The sequence below is a fragment of the Cryptomeria japonica genome, chromosome 1 (genome assembly GCF_030272615.1).
Source record: "Cryptomeria japonica chromosome 1, Sugi_1.0, whole genome shotgun sequence".
Lineage (NCBI taxonomy): Eukaryota > Viridiplantae > Streptophyta > Pinopsida > Cupressales > Cupressaceae > Cryptomeria > Cryptomeria japonica.
Genome location: NC_081405.1, coordinates 364,721,072 through 364,729,287, shown reverse-complemented (window position 1 = coordinate 364,729,287; position 8,216 = coordinate 364,721,072).

Here is an 8,216-nt window from a genome sequence, read left to right as displayed (position 1 = left end):
ATATCATTCTCAGGGGGAGTTTGGTCTTTGTTTCAGAACCTCATTTCTACATCTGTTTGTGGGAGATTGGGGGAGACTTGTTTGGCATTTCTTGGTACTTAGATGTTTTTCACATCTAGTGTTGTCATCAATGCCAAAGGGGGAGATTGTTGGCCATTTGGGGGAATTGATTATGTGTTGCATTGATGTTTTGTCATTGATGCCAGTACTAGCTATTTGGATGCTTTACCGGCACCCTTTTGGTCTAGGTAGGTTGAGTGGTTTCTGGTTGATTTGGATCCGACATTATCCGACATGATTTGGTTATAAAATTAGCTTGTTCATGATACTCATGCTCATATTCAGTAAGTTGGTTTTGGTCTGGTGATCGAATGCTATCTTGTTTTCTTAGAAGCTTGGTTTCTGGTTCCGGTGAGGGTTTCACCGGTAGAGCTTTTGATGAAGATCTCAGATGAATTGCATAAGTGGTGTTGGTGCAGCTTCTGGTGGAGTTTTGGGATGTTGATGGTGATCATGTTCGAGACTTGGCAGATGGAGATCATTGTGTTGGCATTTGATTGAAGATTGCATTGATGAACTATTGTGTTGTCATTGATGTCAATTGTAACCGGTAATGATGTTGTTTTGCAACTGGTAGGTGAGTAAGTGAAGGAAACCGATATTACTTTAGAAGTAGTGAGATCAACCGGTAACCCTACTTGTTGATGTGCCAAACCCTAACCGATGGAGCTTGGTGAATCAATTGTATTGATTTATTATCAAATGATGATCGGTAATGATTATGTCACGTATGCATGTTATATGTGATAAGTTTCAAGTGGTTTTTGGCGCATAGAGATAACGGTTTTATCTTGGGAATGAGTGAATACATTGCATGAAGTGGAAACCGCGTGATGAGTTACTAGAATCGATGAAGCGGTGATCAAGGAGCAGTCAAGGTTGTCTTGAACAATGTGCAATGATTTCTATGTAACCCAACGGTCATACTTGAACTGATTTGTTTGTAATCTCTATGAGATCTTAGGTTTGTGATGTGTTATTGACCTATGGTTTTGCTTATAAGGTCGATGAGTTGTTTTGTTGTAGTGTTGGTAATTTTGGTTAAGTGTTAGTGTGACTGATTGCCAAACCAGAAGGAGTATCTGCAGTATGTGTGAAGGCAGATAGGAGCATGAAAAGGATCTGATCAGGCAGAGTAGTGCTATTTATTAGATTAGAAAACCCCTATTATTCTCTAACAATTACAACAGTTAAATCCCTTAACCGAGTAATCTTTAACAGGCTTAGTGCTTTCTAAATCCTCTAACCAGGTGATCCATTAGCTTGGATTTCAAATCCTCTATCGAGGTTACTCCTAACAAGGTATTGCTTCTAATAGGGCATTATAGTCAATCCCTTAACCGGGTGGTCCCTAATAGGATTTGTTCTTAATAGGACATTCTGTAAAGATCTAACAGGCTTGGCTCCTAACAGGGCGAACTTCAAAAGAGTTCAGATTACTTGTGGGTATTCATCCCCACTGTGGTTTTTCCCATTTGGGTTTCCACGTCAAAAAATATTATGTCAAGTGGTGAATGGTTTTTGTGGTTAAGTTTGATATGGTTAATTTGCTTAGCTATTAAATCCACTTAGATATGTTAAGATGACCGACAATAATCTAAAATGTGCTTTTACTATTGTTAGTAAAGTATATTGATGTTTTGGTTAAATGGTTTGGGAGTTTCAGAGTTGTTATACTATTATTTTGATATGCCAGTCAAACCGGTAAACTATCAGTGCTATTGCAGTTTGTAGCTCAGTGTTTGAGCTGGCTAGTTCAGTGATTGACTTGTGAGATTGTTTTTGAGTTTGGTGAAAGTTAAGTTAGTTTTCTATCTACTAATTCCCCCCCCCCCTCTTAGTATTTGTCTGGATCCTTATTGATTCATCATATCATCACAATGTTGTAGCGAGTGGACCTATACTAGGTCCCGATTGCTGTAGGTTATGGACTGGCTTTAATGTAACATGTGGATTGGACCTCTCGATGCATTTCCGAGATATCTTATGTGTTGGATATTATTTGTTTAGTCTAATTATGTAATTGGTTTATTATCTGGTGGCCGACCTAATTGTTAATGGTCGAGGGTTTGTATATATAGATGTAAGATCTCATTGTAGATCAGTATGGTTATGTTAGAGGTCATGATCAAGGGATGTAATGTGAGAATAATGTAATATCATTCAGGCAGAGGATTTGGTTGATTATTGGAGATCGAATTGGGTTTATGTAAGAGGATTTAGTCCTTTGATATTGAGCTTAACCAGAACTATACTTAGGCATGAGAGATGCTATCTTTTGTAGTTCATCACTTCTCTAGATTGTAGTCTGGATTTCTATGTAGTCAGCGAGGCTCCTTTTGTGATGAGAAGTGCACTCTAGGTTGTTGGCCTTCTTGCAAGTGCAAGCCCCTCAATTGTAATTCACATACTTATTGCAAAAGTATTATCTGACTATGGGTAGGCTTCCCATTGTGGTTTTTCCCTTTACTGAGTTTTCCACGTATAAATCTTGGTGTCATGTGGATGGTGTTAATTCTGTGATTATTGTTTATGCTTAATTGGTTTAATTTCTATTCTGGTATTAATGTTTTGGGTTCCAATATTAAAGTTTCAATTGCTAATAGTTCTGGTAATCTGTGACAACTGATTCACCACCCCCCCCCCTCCCTCTCAATTCTCTTTCGGTTATTTGAATTGTCTAACAAGTTTAATATTGCTTAGCATCAGTGACTAATGCTTTATGGCTAAAATTTCATGAGGATAAAGAGTCCATCTTGCCATTTCTAGAACTATCCTTGATGTGAAAAAAATGATTATTCTAAGTCGGCCAAAAGGTGATTTTACTTTGAAATCCCTATATACAACATCACTCCTAATTCATTTGGTCATCTTTTATTATCTCATTATTCCCTTCCAAGAGCAATTATTATGATTGATTCAAGAATCGATCCGCGTTCAAGGAGCAGCAAGCTACAACAAGGCATCTTCAATTATGTTTTCAATTATAATTTCATGATGGATTTAATAGTGATTTATCATGTTATTGCATCAACACATTAAGGACTTATCCTAAGAGCATTGCATCATCAATTGAAGGCATAATCATTTCAATTTGAACTTCTATTTCCTATTCATCATTGTTGTAGGTTGAGTCCCAACTTGCGGTTTGACTAAGGAAAACCCCTATATAGCCCAAACACCATTTTCCCCCTCTTGTGTGCAAATCTAGGTTCAACTATAGGTTTTTAGTAGAGATGAAAGATAGATAACTACTCAAGGCCTAGAGACAAATAACCATTGCAAATTTCATCAAGAATTATCAGGACAAGGGTGCCTAGCATCTTTGTCCACTAGGACAAGGGCGCCTAGTGCCATTGTCCACTTGGACAATGGTGCCTAACACCATTGTTCTCCTAGTTCAGAATCAAATTTGGTAGGAAGCAAGTTCAGAGCATTAGAGTTCTAGATCTAGTCTTAATGCTCAGTAATTCATCAATCTGGACAAGGATGCTTAGCATCAACATCCACCCAATTTCAACCTAGATTTTAGACACTTCCATTTCTATGTTTGATGTTTGTATATCAATTGTGTATTTGTTTGTTTATGATGTTAAATATCAATCTTGCACCTTCTAGCCTAATTATTTGCATTCATTTAACTTATCTAACTCAAATCAATTAATAAGAGAACAATCAAACAACCATAGTGCCTAGCTCTCACCAATAGGTTTGAAGTTGAGGCCTAATTGGTTGTTCTCCAATGCAATTGATCGGATTAGGTTTTATTCTTAGTTTGCATGTTTAGACTAGTGAGTCCCTCTTTGCTTACTTTACAAATACTAAAATAGGATTGGGGTCAAGTCCTAGCAGATAGGATAAATGCTAGTAGTTAGAACAACTCTAGTCATGTGCGTGCCTTAGTAACTTGAGGTTACAATTGCCATTTATTTTTTGGCTAATGGTTTGAAGACTGACAACTAGGGAATATCCACATACATGGTTAATATAAAAATATGATCATTAGCCATTATAGGGCATGCCAAACAAGTAAAGGTAAGATAGCCCCTCGTCAATCATTTGATTGTGGTGTTTGGCTAGAGCCCATGATCAAGCATATGACTTGAAGTTGCAAATAGGATATTGGTGCCTTCAACACAAAACACAAAGTCACCCATAGGACCATGAGCTAGGGTCTTGGAGGTTAGGGATCAACATGGTGTCACTAATTTATGACCAACCACTCCAACAACAGACACGACCTTTTCACTTTTAATTGTTATGTAAATAATATTTCATTCCATAAATTCAAAGCCCAATGAATGTTTAAAATTTTAGATCAATAGTCAACTTTACACAATGAATAAAAAGTTAGATTACACAACAATTTAAAAACTTTTAAATTTTTTTGACATCAACTATAGTAACATATGATACGATACAATATCGAACTGTACACATGTATATATTCTATACAACCTTATTTTTAATCAAAATATCAAATGTTACATGTTATTTTTCATTTTTTGGTCACTCTAGATGCAATTGTGACTTATATTTTTCCTAAAAGGCTTCTTGTCAAATTTCAATCCTAATTTATTTAATGAAAACAACCAAATTAGACAAATATTAACAACTCTATCTGTAACAAATTAAAATAATCTAAGTAAGCATACATCTAAACCAAAAGTCATTGTTCAACTAAGTAGCCCCATGCAAGAGGATGTCTATCAAAATCAATAATAAGATTGTCAATAGGTCCCATCAAGCATGTCATGAATGTGCAACAAATATTAAAATCAAAATAGATTAAAAACATAAAAGATTAAAGCCTATTTCAATCCTAACTACCACCACAAATAGAGGTAGAGATTATAAATATAAATGAAATGAAACTTTAAAGATTTCAAGATAGTTTATGTTGTACTTCAAAAGTAGTTTTGCTCAAAAGTGGATGAAATTTGGTTGTTTCTTCTCACAACACAATTAAGTGTGCATATGAAAATGACTTGAAAAGGGGTGTGTTGAACACTATGTTTGAAAATAAAAAAAAATCTTCCCAAGGGCGTGAAAACTAAAAGGTTATCGACCAAAATGTCATATCGAGCATCTCAAAAGGAGTTTCACCGAAAGAATGCTTTCATTGAAATAAAGCATGACGTGTAAAGCACTACGTAAAAATGTCTTCGGCGGAATATCACTTTCGATAAATGAAGGCAGCCGCTCATCGATACTCCAGTTTCATCGAAAAGCAAAAAGCAAAAGGCAAAAAGTGATTTCGATGAGAAACAACTGCCGAAGAAATTCAAAAAGCATTCATCGAAATGCAAATCTCATCGATAGCATTGTATCGAACAAAAACAGAGGGGTTTTATCGATGAGGGGGATGTCGAAGAAAAATGACTTTCGAAGAGTTTGCATGAACTTTCACTGAAGAATAGAACTCATCGAAATATGATTTTCGATGAAACTTGCGAGTGACTTATCGAAAGAAAGTTCATCGAGGAAAAGATGATTTCGAGGAGACTTGAAATGGGTTTTTCGACATAGGCTATTCACCGATGAAGTGATATCGAAGGAAGTGAGCTTTCGATGAAAGGTGAAAGTATCCGGCCGAAGACAAGGGTTTCATCGAAAACTCGATTTACGATCACTTCAGTTGAACAGTACTTCCCGTGAAAGAGTTAAAAGCCCAAGTGAAGAATGTCACATCTGCAATTAAGTTTAAACATTTGAATAGCCGTTATAGACGCAGAAACATTAACTGTGCACAAGTTGCCCATGCAATTATAGCTGAACTGATCGAATTTTTCATAAGAACCAGATTGATGCTAAGAAACTGAAAGCTGCAAGGAATTTGCTGGAATTAGTGAGCGACAATCAGAGGAGCTAGACAAATTTTCCAAGTAAGTTTGATTTCTCGTATTTATTATGGAACCGTCTTCTTCTTCTAAAAAGAGTAGGAAAGGGAAAGAGCTAAACCCTGAAGAGAAGCCCAAAAGACAGAAAAAGGAAGGTAGAGCTTTGACTCAGGATTTGCTAGACTAGTGCCCGACATCCAGCGTGAGGTCTAAAAAGATCAAAAGTGAAGAAGAAGGATTGGAGGATAGATTTGAACATCTGGGAGACATATGGACCGAAATCAGGGGACATGAATTGTTCCTGTTTAGTTTCAAAAGAAGGGATGCTCCTGAGCCCATAAGTAATCTATGGAAGAAAAACTTAGGGAAATTGGTAGTCCCAAATGTGTTTGTGGATGTTGAATTAATGAAAGCTCTGGTAGATTGCTATGATCCGAGAACCAAAACCATATGCGACTACCGAGGGAATCCCTTGGTGGTGATTAACAAACAGACTATTGATATGGTATTTGATCTAGACTGGGAAGTAGAGGAGAAAATTGATATGCAGAAACTGTCGCAAGAATTCTTTAGCTTGGAAAACATCTACAGGACATGGAGATTACCTATTCACCGGCCGAAAGTGGGCGGGTCCATTGTTCCATTCAGCAAAAATGACAAGGTGCCATTCGATGTCAACCATTTCCATCCGTATTTTAAATATACATACTATACTGCAGCCCAAGTATTAGGCTTAGAGGCTCATCCTCTCATGGATATTGGGGTTATGGTTCTGTGTGCCGATTTACAATCGAAAGACCCTAGGTCATTTGATTATGCCACTTATGTTGCAGATGCCCTAAATCATGGTTTGGAGAAGTTGAAAGGAGACCTTGTGAATATCCATTTTTCATTGTACTCTTTATTGATGCATATTATTCTTTATTGTGGACAAGAAATCAATTTCTGGTCAGATGATTTCTGCATCAGAGCTTATGATAAGAATGGTTTGAAGAAACCAGTTCAGTTGTGGGTTTCTGCATGGGATCAAAGATTCATGAACAACCAGTACTGGCACTTTCAGGAATATTTTGTGAAACCCCTTAGTGCGGCCTTTGGGCAACATAGAGATTATACTTTGTCCCCTGAAATTAAGAGATTCCTCAGGCCAAAAGACTTCTCTCCGGAGTCCCAGATTGATCACAATTGGGGTGACTGGTATTGCCACAATAATCATACAGAAATCAGGGTATTTGGGTATGAAGGAAAGCCATACATGCTTCCAATTACAGTACCAAACAGGGTGGCTAGCCTGGAGATTGTGAGACAGTTATCTACGGTCAGTGCCAAACATCTTACGGATTTTGGTAAACAGTCCATTGTTCCAGGGTTATTGGTTTTTTCCGATTTTATTGTTAAAAGTTCAAAAAGCTATCATCTACTTCAAAATAAATTAGATTATTATGGCATGACTCTGGGTGAACCTAGAGAGAACTTTGATCCTGAGGGATATATAAGAGCTGCCAGGGCGTCACAAAAACTAAAGGCCGGAATACATGTGGCTAAAATGCCAGATGACTTGATCAAGAACCTTGAAAGGGAAGAGGCCAGGGCTTTGAGAGAAAAAAGCGAAATGACTTGGGAAGCCTTCAAATGGAAAAGAGCAAGGGGGATGGTGGATGGAGACTTGCTTGGAAACCTCCGAGACCCTGTGGAGATAGCCAAAAGGCTACTTCAACATGAAGTAGAGATTATGCATAGGGTGCCCCCCCAGTTCCTTCATTTTATCAATACTGAAAAGGATAGTCAACCATTGGCTCACATGTCACCAAAATCAACTGCTAGTAGTATCCCTGCTGACTCTCCTAGAGAAGATTATCCTCCGGGTTTTGAAGCAGAGGTGGATGTAGACACTGGTGAATTCAACATTAAAGACGTAGTTGACATAAGAATGACAGAACATGAGGATTTCGTTGCTGATGACGGATTCGCCTCTTCAAGGGAATTCCTTTCATTCTTGTACCAGTATAAAGGGGCCCATGTGAAACGAAGCATGGCTGGAAGACCCGAAGAAGAACAGATGAAAAGATTACAGGATGAAATCGATACCTCATGAAGGATATGACCCTTGAGAAAGGGAGGAAAATATTAAAAGAAGCTGGTGTCATCATCTTCTCTGGTTGGGACATAAATTCAGCACTTCTTTTTGACGGATTCTTTAAAAAACAGGATTTGAATCAACAGGTGTTGCCTCAAGAGGTAGATAAATTGTTCCTAGGCTCCGGGTATGATCCTGATCAAAAGGTTCTCCTACAATGGGCATTATATCCAAAGGGA